General features: G+C 41.8%; 1 protein-coding gene and 2 long non-coding RNA genes across 3 annotated transcripts in view; 2 read left to right on the top strand and 1 right to left on the bottom strand.

The window, feature by feature from the left end:
* Positions 1-9,374, bottom strand: part of LOC144333440 (uncharacterized) — a 37,824-nt gene extending 28,450 nt beyond the window's left edge. The window contains exon 1 of the long non-coding RNA XR_013402092.1: positions 9,247-9,374. This is a non-coding gene — a long non-coding RNA (uncharacterized LOC144333440). The remainder of the gene's footprint in view (positions 1-9,246) is intronic.
* Positions 6,118-8,932, top strand: LOC144333441 (uncharacterized). The gene is made up of 2 exons (XR_013402093.1): positions 6,118-6,253; positions 7,687-8,932. It is a non-coding gene; the product is annotated as an uncharacterized LOC144333441 (long non-coding RNA).
* An 8,188-nt stretch (positions 9,375-17,562) lies between the features above and the next one.
* The window catches only part of STK17B (serine/threonine kinase 17b), a 38,299-nt gene continuing 32,920 nt past the window's right edge, over positions 17,563-22,941 (top strand). The window contains exon 1 of the mRNA XM_015131912.3: positions 17,563-17,808. The gene's annotated coding sequence lies outside the window, so the exon portion shown is untranslated. The remainder of the gene's footprint in view (positions 17,809-22,941) is intronic.

Here is a 22,941-nt window from a genome sequence, read left to right as displayed (position 1 = left end):
ATAGGACACACTGGAGAAAATGTATTTGTGATGACTTAGGGTCACCCTTATAGACAACAAACAATATTATGCTGTAAATTGTTGGGTAGATATTCCTAACATTTTAGGGATGTTTTATCCCTAAATTAAATGGTCCAGACTATGCTTTACCATGAATACCTTTCTAATTCTCCTTTCTGATTCACTAAAATTTCATTTTGACTCAAGTAGCCCCTCCCCATTCTCTACTTTGCTGCCTTAAATTAGTGATATGCTGAGAAATCAGATACACAAACTCACCTAACCTTTGACTACATGAATAGAGAGGATGTTGCTGACAAGAACCTGAGGGCTATTCTTGGATACAGTATGAAAGTGCACATGTATTAGAGAACAGTGTGAAACAGTAACTTTCTCACCTGCTTGCCATGTAGCAGCAAAATTCAGCCCCACACACACTTCAAAAGAAAAATATTGATTGGTGGGAACAGGGGAATGGCCTAGTGTTACAAACTATACGTATAGTTAAAAGGAACATTTACCAATAACAAGCAGCAATTATCATCCACCCATCATTATTGCATAACAAGGAATAAATTTTACCACATTTATATAAAGAGAAGGAGAATCTCAGAATAGCTGTCCTTTAAGGAAATTAACCTTTATTAATAAGCAGGTCGGTCCAGAGTTGGAGAAAATTTTTGCAATCTATCCATCTGACAAGGGTCTAATATCCAGAATCTACAAGGAACTTAAACAAATTTACAAGAAACAAACAACCCCATTAAAATGTAGGCAAAGGACATGAGCAGACACTTCTCAAAAGAAGACATTCATGCAGCCAACAAACATATGAAAAAAAGCTCAACATCACTGATCATTAGAGAAATGCAAATCAAAACTACAGTGAGATACCATCTCATGCCAGTCAGAATGGCAATTATTAAAAAGTCAAGAAACAAGAGAAACTGGCAAAGTTGTGGGGAAATAGTAACGCTTTTACACTGTTGGTGGGAATGTAAATTAGTTCAACCATTGTGGAAGATGGTGTGGTGATTCCTCAAAGATCTAGAGCCAGAAATACCATTTGACCCAGCAATCCCATTACTGGGTATATACCCAAAGGAGTGTAAATCATTCTGTTACAAAGATAAATGCATGCATATGTTCATTGCAGCACTATTCACAATAGCAAAAACATGGAATCAACCCAAATGTTCATCAATGATAGACTGGATAAGAAAAATATGGTTCATATACACCATGGAATACTATGCAGCCATAAAAAAAGAATGAGATCATGTCCTTTACAGGGACGTGGATGGACCTGGAAGCCATTATCCTCAGCAAACTAATGCAGGGACAAAAAACTTAACACCACATGTTCTCACTTACAAGTGGGAGCTGAACAATGAGAACACGTGGACATAGGGAGGGGAACAACACACATTGGGGCCTGTCAGGAGGTAGGGTCGGGGAAGGGTGAGCATTAGGAAAAACAGCTGATGCATGTTGGGCTTAATACCTGGGTGATGGATTGACAGGTGTAGCAAACCACCATGCCACATGTCTACCTATGTAACCTGCACATCTTGCACATGTATCCTGGAAATAAAAATAAATATTTTAAAAATTAGGTTGGATTCTGTTATTTACAACCCAACAGTCCTAACTATTACATTCTATAAAGCGAAAAGCACTGTGTGTAGCACATACAAAGTGCTCAAAATACAATAACTGTAGTGACAGTTGTCTGACCCTCTACATGAGGCAAGCACTTCCTTACTAAGTTCAAACTAGTTCTGCTCTAATAGTCCAGTTCAAAAGGTGGACTGACTTTGACGAGGCTTTATTCACCCCTCTGTTGGAGGTCTCTGTGGTTCCGACCATAGAGGTGAAAGTCTTGCCCTTGGCTCTGACCCATTTCTCTATTTGCCTTAATCGCATTTGTGAGCCAGTTGTTAGTCTGTTTCTATTCTTTGGGGAGACTCCCCTTCACCTAGTAGGTGGCCAGAAATGTAAGCCTCATTTTATTGAGACCAGGGAGTAGTATCAAGTCAGATTCATGTAAGATCCAGAAGCAAACTCTTGGTCTTTCCTTTTCTGAGGGCTTATAACTCATTCTAAGGTGCCATTCATAGTTTATAAGAGCATGGTTTACCTTCACCAGAGCAACTCAAATGAAAAGAACTGATGATAGTAACACCTGTCAAGGATATGGAGCAATGGGAATTCTCTGCATGACTGGTAGGAGTGTAAATTGATGTAATCACTTTGATAAACTGTTTAGCAGCATCAACTACAGCCAAATATATGCACACCATAACTAGCAACTCCAATTTCCAAGTGTGTACCCAACAGAAATGAGTGCTTATGTCCACCAAAACAAATGTTCAAGAACTTTCATAGCACTTTATTAATAAAACTGAAAACAGTGCAAATGTCTGTCAATAGTAGAACAGATTGTGATTATAGTAATTCACGGTAATATAACTCGGTGATGAAAAAGATCAATTGCTGCTGCAAGCAACAACATAGATGAATCCACAGACAAAAGAGTCCTAACACAGCCAGGCACAGTGGCTCACGCCTGTAATCCCAGCACTTTGGGAGGCTGAGGCAGGCGGATCATGAGGTTAGGAGTTCAAGACCAGCCTGGTCAACATAGTGAAACCCCGTCTCTACTAAAAATACAAAAAATTATATAAAATTAAATTTAAAAAAAGCTGGGCATGGTGGCGGGCTTCTGTAGTCCCAGCTACTTGAGAGGCTGAGGCAGGTGAATCGCTTGAACCCAAGAAGCGGAGCTTGCAGTGAGCTGATATAGCACCACTGCACTCCAGCCTGGGCAGCACAGTGAGACTCTGTCTAAAAAAAGAAAAAGTCCTAACACAAAGAGGGCATACTATTAAGGTTCCATCATGTGAACTTTAAAAGCAGGCAACAGGAGCCGTTGATGATAGAAGTCAAAACTGTGCTTACCATGGAGATACTGGAATTGGGGAGGACTTCTCCGTAGTTAGAAGTGTACTATTTCTTGATCTGGGTGGTGGTACAAGGATGTATACATATTTGTTATCAACTGCACGCTTAAAATATAAGCACTTCTTGTATGTAAGTTATGGGTCAATAAAAAAAGGAAAACATGTTTTAAAGTAAATTTGCTTCTTTTTGAGACAAGATTTCACTCTGTCACCCATGCTGGAGTACAGTGGTATGATCATGGCTCACTGTAGCCTTGACCTCCTAGGCTCAAGTGATCCTCTCAACTCTGCCTCCTGAGTAGCTGGGACCACAGGTACACCTCCATGCCCAGTTAATTTTTGTATTTTTTGTAGAGATGGGGTTTTTGCCATGTTACCTACGCTGGTCTTGAACTCCTGAGCTCAAGCGATCCTCTCACCTTGGCCTCCCAAAGTTCTGAGATTACAGGCATGAGTCATTGTGCCTGGCCAAATTTGCTTTATATATATAAAAAAAGCATGGTCTTCAAAGTGACAGATTAACTTCGTATCCTGGTTCTGCACTTCATATCCTGGTTCTGCCACTTTGTTGGGTGACCTTGGGCAACCTCACCAGTGTAAGTCTCACTTTTTTCATTTGTAAAATAGGGGTGATTTCTTTCTCCTGCAGTGCTTTTTATGTTAAATAAGTCCATGTATAGCTATTAGGTTGGTGCAAGAGTAATTGCGGGTTTTGTCGTTACTTCTTTTTTTTTTTTTTTGAGACGGAGTCTCACTCTATCACCCAGGCTGGAGTGCAGTGGCACGATCTCGGCTCACTGCAACCTCTGCCACCTGAGTTTCAAGTGATTCTCCTGCCTCAGCCTCCCAAGTAGCTGGGATTACAGGCACCTGCTACCACACCTGGCTAATTTTTGTATTTTTAGTAAAGACAGGGTTTCACCATCTTGGCCAGGCAGGTCTTGAACTTCTGACCTTGTGATCCACCTGCTTCAACCTCCCAAAGTGCTGGGATTACAGGCGTGAGCCACCACTGAGCCACCACATCCAGACACCATTACTGTTAATAGTTCATTGCTTTGTACTTGTTAAGGGTTCAGTAGATGTTACTTTCCTTCCTCCTCCTGTCCCAGTGGACTGGCTTCATAGTTCCTGTCTATTGTCTTTGGGAGGCCACCAAATCTCAAGGTTATTTATATGGAAAGGGTGATTGAGCTCCTAGCTCAAAACGTAATCCGGTCTTCCCTAGGTCAGACGACCAAACCACCTATTTCCACAGGTCCATTTGTCCATCCATCCATCCATCCCATGAACACTTACTGAGTGGCTACTTTGTGCCAGGTACCATAAGTGCTGGGAAACACTGCTGAATAAACAGCCATGTTTCCTGCCTTTGGGGAGTTTACAATGATATGGGGAAGACAGGCAATAAACAAATAAGTCCATAATTACCAATTGTTATAAAAAGTGCTATAAAGAACAGGGAGCAGCAAGGGGTGGAGAAAGCCTCTCAGAGGATGTAACATTTAAGATGAGAACTGAAGTTGGAAAAGCAGCCAGTCATTGGAAGATCAGAGGGAAAGCTCCTGCAGTATCCTATCATTGCAGTCCTATAAACATCCAAAATAATTACAGAGTATACTTGAAAGACAGAATGACTGCCAAGGAGAATCTTCTCACATGTGAACGCTGTAACATCTATTATGTTTCTCAGAAGAGTTTTGGCCTACTTCCTGTTCCTTAGAAGTTAGACAACCAGATAAGTAGGTTCCCACTATAATAATATAAACTTATTTGAATAATGAGTTACAGAGATGGGACATAATGGAAAATAAAAATGAGACCAGGTAAGCTGTACTTAGATTGTAGTGCAGTGTCCTGAAAAGAAATGGGATTTGTAGTCTGAGTTCAAATTTTGTCTTCACTCACTCCCTATATGGCCTTAAGTAAGTCACTCAAACTCGGTAAGCCTGAGTTTCCTCATGTGAGAAGTGAGAATAACGATTCAAGGTTCCGTTCCAAGAATTAAATAAAATGACGAACACATTGCATCTTACGTATAAATGTATTGCCCCGCTTTACTTAGAACATTCCTCTGTGTCATTTCACTGTAAAAACAATTATTTGTACTCGTAGTTCTTCACTCTTACTACAGAAATATCAACTTTTAAAAACAGCAAGTGCATTTCTTTCTCTTAAATATCTTCCTCTAACCTTAGCTCTTGGTTTGCAATTCTTAGTTGTGTGCTAAATCTTATTACTTTAGGTGGTAAATCATTCTTAATTTTCCTAAATCCCCACGTGAAACCTCCTCAGGCAATCTGGGCCGCAGCAGGGAGTGAGTGTGGCCCAGCCAGGTGGGGACATGTGAACACCGTTTTGGGGCTTCTGGTGCTGCACACACCTGCAGGTAAGACAGTCGTGGGGCTCGGTCTGGCTTGCCATCTGGACTTTGGGTCCTCCAGACAAATTATGTTTCCCTTTCTTCTGCATTGTTCGCAGCTGGTCTGTCACAGGGCTCCTATAATGCTTCAGACAAGGGGTGGGGTGAGTGAGAAGAGAAAGCACGTCTCGGGTAAGTGTGCTCTCTGGCGAGTCTTCTCTGTTAGGAGTCACTGAGAAGGGCTCACAGTCTTCAGCCCTAGACTGAGCCCTGACCTCTGATGGACAAGTCACTCTCATGACCTCTGTTCTCATCTGTAAAATGGGATAGCACTGGCTTTGCTAACAGTAATCCCTAGACTGTTGAGGCTCAGATAAGTCATTGCATGTGAAAGCTCTATATTGACTAAAATGCTGTACAGACATCAAGTGTTATTCATATTAATATATCCTGTGCCATATTCAGCATGTGTGATTGACCCAGAAGCGTTCAGACCTGCTCAGGACTGAGCTACTAGCAGGGGATTTTTCTAGGTCAATGAGTAACAGAAAGTGTCTCAAAGGTACTGCCTATTTTTACTGTGAACGGACAGCCTCCTCAGAGACAGGCTTAATGAGAAGAAGAACGTGAGGACTGGTGATTGAGATAATTATATACAAAACTAGCCTATTCTGATAATTTGTATGATTTGAGCAAATTATTAATGTGCTGTTAGCTTAGGTTAAACGAAACAAAGTTCACTGAATTAATGGGAACTGATCAAATCTTTATTTCTGCAATTTCCTGTTCTTAGCAGGAAGAAAAAAAAAAAAGGCCTGGGTGAGAGACAGGAAGAAACAAAGACAACTGATTTTATGCCTATGGAACGTCTCTCAAGTAGACCAAGATAATCATCTGTCAAGTGCTCAAAAATCTCAAATTTAAAAAGGTGTGTCCATAGTTTAGGCTTGCAAGAAATAGGTTAACATTGGTCATTCCACGTGCCGGTTTTTAAATTTCTCAAGGTGGGGTGTACTAATTTATGCTTGTCTATGGATTTCTACTATACACAAGCCTTTCTCCTGAGAAGTTAACTGTGGAAATTGGAGATGAGAGGAAATAGCAATGGGTTGCTCTCCTTGTATGTTTTCCCTAAATTATTTCAAGACGCTGCTTCGAAGAATCCTTCATCTGTGGTAGTATTTCAATTGTAGAAGAAGATGCTTTTTCTAGTCAAAATTAATTTAAGTCCCTAATAATTTGAGTTAGCATGAAATGGAAAGATCTGAAGGGCCCAACTGACCTGCACACTTTTCACCTTTGATGTCTAGCAATAAGGTAGTAACTAGACTAGAATAGAAATGTGTTAAAATTTGCTTGCGAAATTGTAGAAGGCAGAAGCATTCCAGGCACTAGCAGCTCAAACAGAAAAGTGTTATATTTTATATGTCGTATTAAATAATAATGAAAGTAACCTAATAGGAACCAGTTCCAAAATCCTTTCTGGATAATTTGGTACATTTGAAATCTAGTATGCTTTTCATGCCTCTCTTAAGCACTCTATAAAATAAGATTCTCTCAAATGCATTAGAACATTTCTGTTTTGATTGGCTCAGAGAGGCTGGAGGTACTTGAAATGATTTATAATGAACTAAGCACATGGCATGGCGTCACCAGGCATTCTCTTCAGAGTCTCTTGCCCATTTTATAGAAATTGCATAGCTGGGAAGTAATACAATGAAAATCTTACACTCTGCTTGTTGAAAGTTGGATCACAATTCCAAAGTCTAAGTAAAAGTTTATAGCCAGAGTAGAATGCCAACATTTTTTTTCATCTTTCAAAAAGCTAGATGTTTTAATTTATTTGTGTTGTTGTTGTTTTTTTTTTTTTTCTTTTTCTTTTTTTTTTAAACAGAGTTGCCCAGACTGGAGTGCAATGGCACAACTATAGCTCACTGCAACTTTGAACTCCAGAGCTCAAGCATTCCCCCTTCTTCAGCGTCCTGAGTAGCTAGGACTACAGGTGCATGCCACCATGCCTACCTAATTTATTTATTTATTTATTTATTTATTTATTTATTTATTTATTTATTTATTTTGTAGAGACAGAGTTTTGCGATGTTGCCCAGGCTGGTCTCAAACTCCTGGCCTCAAGTGATCCTCCTGCCTCAGCCTCTCAACATGCTGGGATTACAGGCATGAGCCACCGTGCCTGGCTGTTGTTTGTTTTCTGTGGCAGATAAAACAAAGGGTCATTTATTTTGCTTTCTTTTCATTTTGGTTAGCCATGGTTTATTTGTAGAATTTCAGAAAGGCTGATTAATGTAAAAGTGGTCAAAATATATAACCATAGAAGCTAACTAAGAAATCGGTTTTTCATAGGACCAGTCAGAGTTCTTAATTGCAAGCAACTAAACATCTCTGGATATCTGAAGCTGACAAAGAATGTATTGTTCATAGAGAGGAGATCCAGGCTGGAGAACCAAAGTCAGGACAAGATAACTAGGAAAAACATCCAAAGTCATGTCTGTGGATTGTTCAGGGGAAGATGATGACACTATTGCCCAAATTTAGGATTCTACACCGCAGCTTGTGCCGTGGACACTGGAGATGCCACTAGACCTGCTGTTTCCAGGGCCTGCTCGCTCTGCTACCCCTCCTTCTGTCTCAGCATTCTTCATGGCCCAGACTTACTAGCGCCAGATTCAAAGGTTCAAGTGTGTATGTGTGATTGGTTGATAGAACCTAAGGTAATGGTTCCTCCCAAGCTGCAAGGAGTATATTTGTCACTTTCACTGTCATGGACTCAAAAGATGAGGAATTCTCTAAATTCAGGGTGGCCATAGAGTAACAAATGTCCCAGTCTTGAAAGAGCAAACTGGTCACTATGATGAGAATAGCAGTTCTCAAGCTGTTTGGTTCTCAAACTTTCTACACTCAAATATTACTCAGGACCTCAAAGAGTTTTGGTTGATGCAGGTTATATCTATGTAGATAAGTAATGGTAAATACAGTAAATATGATAATCTAGTAAGTATGGCCCATAGGACACGGTTAATATGGTCAATATTTACCATATTAGAAATTAAAGGAGAGGCCAAACACAGTGGCTTATGCCTGTAATCCCAGCACTTTGGGAGGCCAAGACAGGCAGATCAAGTGAGCTTAGGAGTTCAAGACCAGCCTGGGCAATATGCTACATGAAAGATTCACTTTGTGATTAAAATCAGATGATATACATGATATCAAAACACAATTTTCTGGATCTTTTTCTGGATTCCTATTGCATATACTTTTATCTGACTTGGAAATCTTGATTGGAGATTGATATTGGATTGAACCTGCATCAAATTGCTAACAGGATGGTGTTCTGAACAGATTGCAAAAATAATAGCAGGACTATATTTTGATTATTTGATTAGTTCTACATTCTCTAAATTTGAATATTTAAAGCAATAGCAGACTCATTCATTTTTCTAAACAAAGCCTTTCATTTTAGAACAGTTTTAGATTCACACCCAACCAATTTCCCTTTTTATTATAGGATCTTACATTAGCAAGGGTGCATTTGTCACAACTGATAAACCAATATTAATACATTATTATTCAATAAAGATTTCCTTAGTTTTTGCCTAACATCATTTTTCTATTCCAGGTTCCCACCCAGGATACCACTACACTCAGTCATAGCATCTCCTCAGGTCCCTCTTGGCTGTAACTATTTCTCAGACTTCCCTTGTTTTGGATGGCCTTGACAGTTTTGACGAGTATAGGTCAGGCATTTTATAGAATGTTCCTCAACTGGGATTTGTCGAATGATTTTCTCATGGTTGCACTGGGGTTATGGGTTTTTAGGAGGAAGACTACACAGGCAAAGTATCATTCTTATCACGTTATATTAAGGGTACACAACATCATGACTTATGACTTATGACTACTGACCTTAACCTTGATCATCTGGCTTGAGGTGGGTTTCATCAGGTTTCTCCACCCTAAAGTTCCTTTCTCCCCATCTCTTCCTGTATTTCAGTCTTTGGAAGAAAGTCACTATCGGCAGCCCACACTTAAGGAGTAGGGAGTTATGCTCCACCGACTTGAGGGTGGAGTATCTGCATAAATTATTCATATTTCTTCTGTATGGAAGATTTGCCTATTTCAACCATTTATTTATATCAGTATGAATTCATAGATATTTATTTTATACTTTGGGTTATAGTCTACTACTGCTTTATTTCTTGTGTTGCTCAAATTGTCCTAGCTTTGGCCATTGTGAGCCCTGTAGTTGGCTCCTGGGTCCCTTCCCTTTGAATGCCCCCATAATTGCATGGTGGTGTTTGCTTGCACTTCCTTCTTTCTGGTCTACAAGGTACTTCAGGCCCATCTGTATATTTCCATCCTCAGTCATAGAAGCAGCCATTTCTCTGAAGAGCTTTGATTCCTTTTCTTGCAGAATGATATTAGTGTGCTAAGTATGCTGTTGTTTCTGAGGTGTCATTACTTTTTAGGCACCCTCAGTTGACAGAGCAAGGAGCTATACATGTGTATATAAACCTATGTATATATACATAACTTACAAATATTTCTATATGTAAATATCTATATCTATATTAAGCTAAACAGGAGTTTCAACCAGATGTCTCTAACTCTGATCCATTACATAAGGATCATTTTAGCCCTCTCTTTTTGCATGTTTTATATACTTGTAAAGTTATTTTAACAATAAAGCAATTTTGGAATGGTGGATATGAGAAGAAACAAAAGGCTGAAAAGAACAAGGACGCCAGGAACTAGATGAATAAAACACCCAAGAAAGTGTGCTCTTTTGTTAGTAGCTAGTTATTAAATATCCACAGTAAAAGTCTGTGTAGGCTGAGTGCGGTGGCTTACGCCTGTAATCCTGACACTTTGGGAGGCTGGAGGAAGGTGGATTGCCTGAACTCAGGAGTTCGAGACCAGCCTGGGCAAATGGCGAAACGCCATCTTCACACACACACACACACACACACACACACACACACACACAAAGTAGCTGGATGTGGAGCACATGCCTGTAGTCCCAGCTACTCAGGAGGCTGAGGCATGAGAATCACTTGAGCCTGGGGGGCAGAGGTTGCAGTGAGCTGAGATCACGCCACTGCACTCCAGCCTGGGTGACAGAGTGAGACTCTGTCTCGAAAAAAAAAAAAAAAGCCTGTGTAGTAGAGGATGGACTTGAATCCTGGCTCTACTCATCACTGCTTGGATGACTGCAAGCAAGTATATAACTTCCATGTCCCTTAGTTTTCTTATCTTTTTTTTTTTTTTTTTTTGAGACGGAATCTCACTCTGTCGCCCAGGCTGGAGTGTAGTAGCACAATCTCGGCTCACTGCAAGCTCTGCCTCCCGGGTTCACGCCATTCTCCTGCCTCAGCCTCCCAAGTAGCTGACTACAGGTGCCCGCCACCACGTCTGGCTAATTTTTTTTTTTTTTTTTTTTTTTTTTAGTAGGGACGGAGTTTCACCGTATTAGCCAGGATGGTCTCGATCTCCTGACCTTGTGATCCACCCGCCTCAGCCTCCCAAAGTGCTGGGATTACAGGCGTGAGCCACCAGGTCCGGCCAGTTTTCTTATCTTTAAAAGAGGAAGGTATAGCACTGTAACTCATAGGAGGATGTGAGGATTAGATGAATTAACATAAGCAACACATTTAGAACAGTGTCAGTCTCATTATTTATGAGCTGTTGTTGCCATGTACACTATGAGGCAAGTATATTATCTCCATTTTACAGTTGAAAAACAGAGGCATAGAGATTTTCTAACCTGCTCAAGATCTCACAGCTGGTAAATTACAGAACCATTCTCTCATAATCTGTGACCTTCTAAAGGTTCTGAACAGCTCTGAACTTACTGCTTCTTCAGTAAAAAGTGAAGCCATGAAATGCTGCTCTATAAATCTAAAGGAAAGACCAACTACTAAAAAGACTCAAGAATCTTTGAATATTCTCAATGTCAGGAATGCTGTGATAATCAGGAATAGTACCATTTCCCACATTACTAATGCTTTTATGCCACAAAATGGCTCAACTTTCAGAGTAGATTGGCCTTCTCAATGTTCATGCTATCACCTTACACCAGTTGACACAGAGACCACTCCTAACAAGGGAGTTGCTGGGGATTAAAAGTTGGTTCTGCCTTATCTATATCTGCTACTGCCTGCTGTAAGAAGACTCACTCAGTGAAGGGTTTCTGGAAGGGTACCTGCCATGTACCCTGGAGAATGTGATAGCAGGTTGTCATTCATGGTATATGCAGTTGGTAGAGGAAGTTTCTTAGCAAAGTGAAAAAGGAAGAGATTTATTACGGAGAGCTCACAGGCGTTATCTACTCAAATCAAATAGATGGCATCCTATATTTATACCCTATATTTATTTCTTTGCACCACTTGATATCTATTTCCTTTAAACACTAGTGACTAATTTCTTTATCTCACACGGGTCCTTGGATGCCACCATTTGTTGACCTTAGAGCTTCATTCTGAACTTGGGTGTCTCCACCAGATAGATACTGAAAGGAAAAGCAGTCACCTCCCTCTCCCCTTTCCTTTCCAATGACTTTTTTTCCCCCAATGATCCCTACTAACATCAACCATAAGATTTGAGGAAAATCAAAAGTATCTTATAAAGTCATTTGACAAATATTTACATAGGACCCACAATGTCTTGAGCATCTTACTAGTCACAGGGCGCAGTAGTGCACATGGGGAGCTGGCAAACCACTGGTAAATAATAATAGCTTATAGGAATGGAACCAAGGGTTTACTCTTGTTAGGCACTGTTCTTAGTATGCATTATCCCATTTCAATCTCATGGAGGTAGCTATTATTATTATCCCCATTTTACAGATGAGAAAACTGAGGATTGCCCAAAGTCACACAACAAGGAATAGGCAGAACTGGGACTTGAAGGCAGAGCTGTCTGATGTCACACACTTAACCACACATATATCTTCTCTTTCTCTCTCACAGCTTCTCACGAGGTAGAACTTTAGAGCCTGGTGTGTTTGTGGCTGGAGCATAGCAGCTCTTCTACAACTTTGCTGTAGTTTCTACTGAATATTTTGGTTTGCAAATATAAAGGATTCTCTGAAGCACAACCTTAAACAAAGTGTGGTAGACAGCTGGGATAGGAAAACTGCAGACAGAAAAATGTGGCCGGATGCTCTGGGGGTGGGCGGCAGCGATGTTCGGCCAGGTGGCTCCAAAGAGAGGAAGCGGTGACGCATTGAGGTAAGAGGGCTGATAGATGAAACCACATGGACCCCATGACAGAGTGGAAGCAGGGTGCCTTAAATATTGTAGGGTGTGCTTTTATCAGGTTATGAGAATGCAGTTGGGATACAGGTTTGCTTTCTCTTGCCTGTATCATGGGAGTGATGATTCAGATAAATTTAAAAATTACTTTATCCTGAAGTATGTCTGATGTGAAGAGGCTTAAATAATATCTTAGGATTAAGAGTCAGGAGACCTAAATTATTGTTCAGATATGCACCACTTAGTTTAGGTGTGTGATCTTTTGCAAGTCCCTCAACTTCTCTCATTGTAGGTTTCTTCCCTTTTAACACAAGGGAGTTGGGTTACTGAACTGCAAGAACTTTTCTAGCTCTAGACTGCTCTGGTTGTCTCTAGCACTGGAAATTTAGACACAATTAGAAGGCACGTTTCTAGCCCTTTAGACCTACACTGCCTAACTTAGTAGCCACACGTGGCCATGGAACACTTGAGATGTGGCTAACATGACTAAATTTTCAATTTTATTTCATTGTCATTAAATTTAGAGTAAGAAACTGATACCCTATTTAGTTATTGAAAAACTTTATTTATTTTTGAGACAGAGTCTCGCTTTGTCGCCCAAGCTGGAGTGCAGTGGCACACGATCTCGGCCGACTGCAACCTCTGCCTCCTGGGTTCAAGTGATTCTCCTGCCTCAGCCTACCAAGTTGCTGGGATCATAGGAAGCTGCCAACATGCCTGACTAATTTTTGTATTTTTAGTAGAGACGGGGTTTCACCATGTTGGCCAGGCTGGTCTTGAACTCCTGACCTCAAATGATCCACCCGCCTTGGACTCCCAAAGTGCTAGGATTACAGACGTGAGCCACCGCACCTGGTGTGAAAAACTTTAGTATGTTCAAAACAACTTAGGAATGTGAATCTGCTTTTTGCAACAGTAAATTTTGTGAAATCTAAATACGGATTAAGTGTTTCCGATGAAAATTTGGCATACAAATTGGGACATGCTGTAAGTATAAAATACACACCAAATTTAAGACAATATTAAAAAAGGAAGTAAAATAATTTTTATTTTACTATAAATATTATTTTAAAATAAAGGAAGTCTCAATAATTATGTTGATTACATGTTGAAATGACAATGTTTTAGAAATACTGGGTTAAATAAAATGTTAAAATTAATTTTATCTATTTACTTTTAAAAATATGACTACTAGAACATTCACCAATGTGCATGGCATTTCTTCCGGGTAGCTTTTACAGGACAGGTTATACGCTATAAACTGCAGTGAGTGGTTGGATTGGCATACTGGCCCTAGTTGAACATGGATGTTTTGGAGAGGAAAACTGTGTCACCCTTTAAGGAAGACACTTGTACCAGTCTGAGTTATTATTCTCATCAGACAAAACATGCCCCAATTACCTTTGCTAATAGTGTTTCAAGAGAGTCAGGGAATGTGAGATCTCTTAGAGTCTCTCGTTCTCAGTGCTTTCAAAATTGCAATTTGTTGTAGGTACCATGGGTAAATGCACTGTGACATCTCCATCTGAGTACACTCACCATTCCTACCTCCAGAGAGGGGATCTGTTTGGAGGAGCCTGTCTCCATTCAGTGAGCACCCCTGTTGGGTGGGGGGTTGAGCCACACCCCTTCAGAGGCTGTTGGCCTTGACTGTGTCTGGCTACCTTTAGCCTGGCCACAGGTTTCTGGTGTATTCAGTTCTAGACAGGTAGTAGAGCTTGTTCTGCCTTTTCCACATAAATTCTTCAGAAGGAGGGTGTGTCAGTGGCTAGAGTTTTGAGTTTGAGGCCTTCTTCTCTGTGCAAAACCCTCCTTTTCTGCATCTATAGGGAGTAAACATGGAATCAGTGAGAGTCACTTTCCTGATCATTATGTGGTCAGTATGAGGTGACTGACTTGGTGTGACTGGGGAAGGTCCCTTCCCTGGACAGAATATGGTAAGTGTCTTGCCATTACCAGAGAGGATCACCTGCCCTGGCCACATGTGGTAAGCCACTTGCAGTGACTGGGAAGGATCACTCCTAGTCAGTGTGTGATTACTAACCTGGAGTGATCCGGGAGGACCACTGCATTTGTTTGCTCGGGCTGTCATAACAAATACCACAGAGCAGACGGCTTTAACAACAGACAGTTCTGGAGGCTAGAGGCCCTTGATCAAGATATCAGCAGGTCTTGTTTCTTCTGAGACCTCTCTGCTTGCTTTGCAAATGGCCACCTTCTTGTTATGTCCTCACAGGGTTGACCCTTAGTCAGTGTTGTATGTGTCCTAATTTATTCTTATCAGGACATGGTCATCTTGGATCAGGGGCCACTCATCTCGTTTTACCTTAATTACTTCTTTAAAGGCCCTATCTCCACATACGGTCATACTCTGAGTTCCTGAGGGTTAGAATTTCAACGTATGAACTGGAAAAGAACACAACTGAGCCCATAACAACCACCATCCATGGTCAGACTGTGTCATTCAAGGAAGGTCAACTTAATGAACTGTGTGGTCAGAGGCAATGACCACAGAATGAACATCAGCTCACCTGGAGATTTCCTACTTGAGGGAATGAGAGCAAGAACATAATCTCTGACATGGTTACGAATGAGTTTAGGTAAATGAGGTGGATGGAGGAATGTGTTGACTTCTGAATTTTCCTGCAAGGCCACAGATGTACTGTCTCCTCCTCAGCACCATGAATTCCTTGTTTCTTGAACCACAGTGCCTGAGACCAAGTAAGTGCAGTTGAATGTCCTTGGGATAGTGTGATAAATCCTAGTTAACAAATCTGGGCCGGGCACGGTGGCTCAAGCCTGTAATCCCAGCACTTTGGGAGGCCGAGATGGGCAGATCACGAGGTCAGGAGATCGAGACCATCCTGGCTAACACGGTGAAACCCCGTCTCTACTAAAAAATACAAAAAACTAGCCGGGCGAGGTGGCAGGCGCCTGTAGTCCTAGCTACTCGGGAGGCTGAGGCAGGAGAATGGCGTGAACCTGGGAGGCAGAGCTTGCAGTGAGCTGAGATCCGGCCACTGAACTCCAGCCTGGGCGACAGAGCGAGACTCCGTCTCAAAAAAAAAGAAAAAAAAAAAAAAACAACAAATCTGACATCAGGCACAAGGGTTAACAACCTATTTAGGGTCATAAAAGAAACACAAACTATCAGCCCTGCACCAAAGAACATAAGGCAGAGGTGATCAGGCTGGGAAGAGAAAGTAGGAATCAGCAGAGTTCTGATTCCCGAAGAGGGTAACCTTCTTAAAGTCAGAAACTGATGAACAGGTGTGGATGAGGAGGATGGTGATAAGCTGGAGCTAAGGCAGAAGCAGGAAAATGCAAGACATGACAATATCCCTAGGAGGCTGGCTGATTACAGCAGAGGTATTGTGACCAAGAGGACTGGCTTACAGTGGTGCCAGAGAGAGAAAAGTCTGTGTCTAGGTGTGAAGTGATGTGGGACTGGATTCGTGACAGGGAGGATGGGGTGAGTGTGAGAAGGTTGCCAAAAGCTGGCAATTGATGAAATGTTGAAATTAAGGAGGTCCAAAGTTAAACACACAACCCCAAAACCCACCATAATGATGTAATCCTGTGACCACCATGAGGTTACTAGTTTTGGTACTGGTGCTGAGACCTCTGGAATGCAACACCTATGTTCATGAAAGAAAAGATGGAAACAGTCTCATTGCTTACGGATTCTTAGACCCCAGAAAAGTTAATTCCAGTGTGTGGCATTTTGTTTATTTTCATCCTAACTTTAGGCTTCTCTAGTCAGCCCAATTGTTAGCAACGAGACATTAGATAGATGGAAGCAATATTCTTCATTTGACAAGGTTTAGGGGCAAGACATTATTAAACCGGGATGAGTTTTGGTAAGTAACAACAAACAGACTTCATAAAAAGGGCTGTGATGTATTCGATACCTTTTTCTTGGGGAAAATGCAGTGGGAAAGGGAAACAGCTAGCTTCATAGGAATTTGCTTGGCTTGGTGGGATAGAACAAGAAAACCTGTCCTTTATATGTTAACTGAGCATTAAGTCTTTTGAAAGCAAGAGCACGACTCCACTCCCAGTATCTTTTCCCAAGGAAGGGTTTTCTGCAATTATCTTAAATGTCCTCTGAAAGCAATCCTAGATTACATAACTAATCCCATATATGTATGAGTATGTGTGTATCCTATACATATAAACTAGGATTATATATCTATGTAAAACATTTGTGTCTTGCACAGAACTTTGAAAATTTCCACTGTCTTCAAAGGGTAACAGATCTTGAGTACGTTGCTGAGGGCTTTCATCTTTTTCCTTGGCACCATATATGCAAAATCGGTTATTCAGCCTATTGGGACCCTCCCTACATTGCCTTCAGTCAGTGCCTCAGAAGGGACACCATTCGCGACAGCAGACTTTAGCAGTGGGGTCCGGGTTCCATAAATCCCCAACTGATGTTGACGCTCCGAGGAACCTCTGCCAAGTTGAAGAAAACTGGGTTCTCCACTTAGAAGGTAGGTTCAGGTCCTAAGGAAGATTCCCAGGAAGAGTCAGAAAATAGGTCTTTGGTAGGCACTAAAGTTTGGTAACTAGTTGCAGGCAGCTGGGATTTTGCGGCTTCCTTCTCCCGGGTCTCCGGATATTCACACCTCTCGACTGACCTCTCTGAAGGTAGGAAGGAGTGCACCCAGCAGGAGCTCCAGCCCTACGTGCCTCCTCTGCAGCGCCGCCCCTCCGCCCCTCCCTCGCGGCAACCCCGGTGCGTCCCACCTGCGCCGCCACGCCGCAGCGCCTCCCCGCCCCGCCTGGGGCCGGCCCGGAGCCGCACCCTCTCACCGCCGGGCCCCGCCCCGTACACGCGCCCCCAGCCGGTCCCCCGCCCCTCCCGTCACGTGACAGACCCACCCTCCGCACGCGCTCCGATTGGCTCTCCCGACCTAGGGGGAGGGATCTGGCGAACGGCAATGCTCCAGACGCGGCTGCAGTTTTCAAACCTCAACTGCAAGCTTCGGTAGTTCACTCCGCTGCCGTCGCCGGGAGTCACTTCACGGAAAGCCAAGTCACAACCGTCGGCCCTTGTCTGGAAAAGTAAAAGTGGGTCCTGCCACGTTCGGGGCTCCCTGGCGCCTCACCCGGCTGGAGCTAGAGAACTCGTCCTGTGGCGGCCCCCGGCGTGGGGCGGGACAGCGGCCCCCTCGTGGGGGCAGTCCCAGGAGAACCTGCAGCGGCCGGAGCGGTCAGTGTCCTGCGGGATTGGCGGGTGGGCTCGGGGCTGCGACGGAACCAGCCCCCTCGGTGCAGAGACCTGGAACGTGAGGAAGGAGGAGCCGAGGAGCGTTTAGGCGGTGCGGGGGGTTCCAGGATCCCTTCGGATCCCCGGCTTGGCTGAGAGGGGCTCAGACTCCGTCGCCGCTCAGGTAGCCGATTGCTGCTGGCGCCTCTCCGCTTTGGGACTGGAGTCCCGGTTCCCTGTGGTTCGGCGCCGGGAGCGGCCGGCGGTCCTCCCACCACCCTCCTCAGCCCGGGCGCGTGTCTGTGTCTGTGCGTGTCCGTGTGTCCCCGTGTGCCCTCCACCCGGCCGGCCCGGGCTCTCCCCGGGTCGCGCCAGGCAGGGCCGCCTTCGTGGCGGGCCCGCGCTGGTCCCTTCCACAGCACGGCCACGCGGTCACCCTTGCCTCTCCCGAGTCCCAGCTGCGGCGTGGGCACGGGGCGCGTTCCCATAGAACTCGTGGTCGCGTCCAGCTCCCAGCTGTCTTTAGTCTAGAGAAAGTTCGTGCTCATCTTGTGGGACGTTTTCAGTTACTGCTTGGGAACAGTGTTTTAAAACCAGCGAGAGAGCAAGACGGGCTACAGCTGTTTCTGTGATTTTTTCAGCGATCTGATTTTTACTTTGATGCCTTGTAACCCACTTAGTGTGCACGACTCATCCTCAAACTATACGACTACTGGATGCCAACGATTTTTGACATTTACCCAGGCTCTTTGTTTTATTGTAGGGAAAAGCGTTTCATTTGAATTCCCTCCGAGGGAGTAGAGACAAAGTTGAAAGAGGCTTTATAGCAGCTGGTAGCTGGCATTAGTTTCTGTCCGGACTAGAGGCACTCTGACATCAATTTGGAAATTGGAGTTAAGAAACGAAATACGTTTTTAAAACCATAATACTGATCAGATTTCACTAATATTTAAACACATGAGGACTGTGTATCACATTCACCGATTGTTTTGTCGACGTAATGTTTACATCTGTGGTGCTAATGATAAGCTGAACCTTGCCAGGGACGTTTGACGTGTGTGACGTGTGGCCACTTTACGTTTTCAAGTCTATGAGAATGTCTGCGCGGAGACAGCATAGCCCTGTAGAAATGAGTGGCAGCGTTTTTGAACCCAGCAGCACAATTTTATTAAAGGAAAATATAATAAACTTACTTTCTCATTGATAACACTTTTTTAGTTTTATGGTGAACTGCTCAGAAGTAATTTTCAACAAGTGCTTATTTTATAAATATTAGACCGTATACCCGTAGGATTGTGTATTAAAAAAAAAAAAAAAAAAAAAAAAAACTGGTCCATAGAGGCAGTGCAAAAGTTTTACACTCATATCCCTCGGATCCTCCTCCTCGGAGCAGATGCTCAATTAAATTTTTTCTACTATCTTAATAATTGGAGGCATGAATAGATGTTTTATTTTTGAGATACATATTGTACATTTTAGATCACTTTTTTCTAAAGTAGGGATCCAAAATTGAGGTGAAATATATTTGCTTACCTGGCAAGACTTTTTAAAAGTAGAATTTCTGTAATTGGAGACCATCCTTTTTTGTGTGTGGATAGAATGGTTGCAGTTTATCTTGGGATCATTGATTGGTGAATTACAATTTGGTTAAGATAGAATCCGTTTTTAGGAAGTAGGAGGCTTGACTAATCGCTGTGTTAGCATATGAGTAACAAATTTGAAGAAGATACAAGCATTTTTATGGCGGACGTTTCTAGTCAGATAATTTTATTTTTAAGCTTGCACTGTTTTACTGCTGTTAAGTGAACATTTTAACATGTTTTAAAGCTCTTTGATAATTATAAGGGAGAATTTCCTTATCAAAATATTTTTGTTTTAATTTTAGAGACACCAGAAATCAAGGAAATCAGTTAATGACACTTTCACTTAATCCTTAAATTGTCCCCAAATTGCATGCATAGTATATTGTAATTCACATTTTCTGTGTGTAAGATTGTCAGTTAAGAATGGTATTCTGGCCGGGCGCAGTGGCTCACGCCTGTAATCCCAGCACTTTGGGAGGCCGAGGCGCGCGGATCATGAGGTCAGGAGTTCGAGACCAGCCTGACCAATATGGTGAAACCCCGTCTGTACTAAAAATACAAAAATTAGCTGGGCATTGTGGCGCGTGCCTGTAGTCCCAGCTACTCAGGAGACTGAGGCAGAAGAGTTGCTTGACCCGGGAAGCGGAGGTTGCAGTGAGCGGAGATCGTGCCACTGCACTCCAGCCTGGGCAACAGAGCGAGACTCTGTCTCAAATAAAATAAAATAAAATAAAAAAGAATGGTATTCCTAGGCTTACTACTTTTCAAGGATACTGATTGATTCTTCTTTTTGTAAAGAAATCTTTTGCACTGTATGGGTATTTGTTTTGTCAAAAACATTAGCAATCATTTATCTACTACCTTTCCACTTAGGAAAACTTCAAATGTCAGTTGCTTTAGTTTTTCATCATATTGATGACAAAATTCAGTGATTTTATGTTTAAGTACTGTAGTTTGTATTCTATGGTGGACTGTTATCAAAGGCTATTTCTTTGAATATTTCAATTAAATGTTCTTACAAAGTTACAAACACGTATTTTTATCTATGTTGTAATGTTGCAATTTTCAAGGCATACTTAATTAAAAGTTTTTTATTATCCTTTTCCCAGAACATTTAACCTCAAACTTCAGTGCCATTTAAAAGATGTATATTAGTTTCTTTTAATATTTATATGCATTATATTTTGGTTCATCCCTGACCCTTTGCAATTACTCCAAAAGAGTGTGTAGTGATACTCTAAGCATTGAAAATTTTTAACAGTGAGATGGTAATTTCCTCTTTAATTCTTAAAGGATCAGATTCCATTTTGCATTGTAATAGTTACTGAATAAATAGTACTTCAGCGGTGCTGTTAAGTAAACAATATTTTACAACAGAAACCTAATTTTCCATCTTGTGAATGACAAGCACCATGCATTTGTTGCCCACCCCCGCATCACCCACTCTTATTTCCGTTTTTCAACGTCTTGTCCTGGTTCACAATTACAGGGTTTAATTCTTTTTCTGGAGGTGGGAAGACACAGCATTAGGCCTTAGGGTCTTGGCACAGAATCAGGCCTAGGAGTCATTGCCTGACTCTTCAGCCCTTGGATAGTATATACTAGAATAGTTGGATTAGAGTTAGTTTAGCTGACTTTCTATTGTGATTTTTAGAGGATTAAATTTATGAATTATATTTTCTGTTCAAAATATTTTTAAAAACAAAACCTGTTAGCAGAATACACATAAGGAATCTCTTCCTTGAAATTGAAAATCATCATAATTTCCGTCTTGATACCAATACTTCTAATCAGTGACTAATTAAAAACAAATACTTCTGCCACACCAGGTGAAAGTTCTTCCTTTACTTTTGATGGACGCTAAATCTCTTTTTCGGTTTCCTAGGGAAAGCTTGCTAGCAGTAAATGCCTTAAACGCCTATGTAGAAAGGAGTTGCTTCCCTTACAATCTTGGGGCTTACTTTGCTTCCTATCGCCTTTCCAATTTACTTCGTGAAGATCTAGACTTATCAGTGATAAATCTTGATAGGACACTTACCTGAATTTCCTGATTTGTGGTGGCTCCTAAAAGAGTGATGTTCTTAACTGCAGTAGGTATTTGTATTAATAGCTTGTATTAAAAACAAGTAGCCGCCTTGTCTGGAAACAGTGGAAAAACAAAAGGTCTATTGGCATTTCGTTATAGTATATGACAAAATCAGTTTATCTGTGTTTCTAGACTTTGTGGCTACCTGTTTAGAACTGACATTTTGTAAGTGCAATTTAAAATAGTTACTTTATTTGTCCAAATACTGAATTAAGCAGAGACTAGCTGCATTCAGAGGTCCAGTACTGTAAATTCAAGATGGATCTCAAGTTCTCCTAATCCCTCAAAGACATGAGATGTACGTACAGTTTCTTTTTGCTCTATCTGATGATTCTGACAATTCAGTTTATCAAACATTTTTTAAATTCCTACCGGGTGGCAGATACCATGCTGGTTGCTTAGGCACAAAAGTAAAAGGATGCTGCCCTTTAAACACTAAACAGAACTGTAATCTAACATGTTACATTTTGAGGTAAGGAAGTATGCCAAGGGTCCTCTTATTTGAAGCATAAAGGAGAAGCATTTAAATCAACCTGTGGTTTTTAGGCAAAGCTTCCTGGGGGAGAGGCCATTCTGTGTTGAGTTATGAAGGATGTGTAAGAAGAGTTAGCCATTTAAGGAAAGTAGAAAGGCTTTTTCAAGCAAAGAAGTATAACAAAGATGTGGTGACAAAATATGAAATATGAGTGCCTCAGGAAATGTAGCTGGTGTATACTTGGCCTCAGAGGCCTTTATGTGTCATGCTGTAAGTACTTGAAAGCTGCTTCTACTGGGGAGCTAATGAAGGAATCAAAACAGACAATTTGATTTTCTAAATGTCTTTATTATTATATACTCTATTTTTTAAAAACTTATTTGATAATTTTGAAATAAATATCATGATAAATACTTTTAAAAATAGAGTTAGAGGTTTGTAGACATAGTCTTGCTTTTGTTCACGTCACACTTGCTTTCTGCATTCAAGTAAGTGAAGGCCCAGGTCAAGCCTAACATTTGCTTCTTTTCCTTCCTTCACTGATCTACTTCTAAATTCTTATGGCAATTATTATAATGAGAATTAATGAAAAAAAATCTTTTTTTTTTTTTTTTTTTTTTTTTTTTGAGACGGAGTCTCGCTCTGTCTCCCAGGCAGGAGTGCAGTGGCCGGATCTCAGCTCACTGCAAGCTCCGCCTCCCGGGTTCACGCCATTCTCCGGCCTCAGCCTCCCGAGTAGCTGGGACTACAGGCACCCACCACCTCGCCCGGCTAGTTTTTTGTATTTCTTTAGTAGAGACGGGGTTTCACCATGTTAGCCAGGATGATCTCGATCTCCTGACCTCGTGATCCACCCGTCTTGGCCTCCCAAAGTGCTGGGATTACAGGCTTGAGCCACCGCACCCGGCCTGAAAAAAATCTTTAAAAATAAGTGAGATACCATTATTTTTAGTAGCACTATGTGATTAAAAGCTTAATTGTGTCTTACCTTC

Source organism: Macaca mulatta, chromosome 12 (genome assembly GCF_049350105.2).
Source record: "Macaca mulatta isolate MMU2019108-1 chromosome 12, T2T-MMU8v2.0, whole genome shotgun sequence".
NCBI lineage: Eukaryota > Metazoa > Chordata > Mammalia > Primates > Cercopithecidae > Macaca > Macaca mulatta.
Note: the sequence above shows the minus strand (reverse complement) of the source record. Positions and strands in the feature narration are given on the sequence as shown.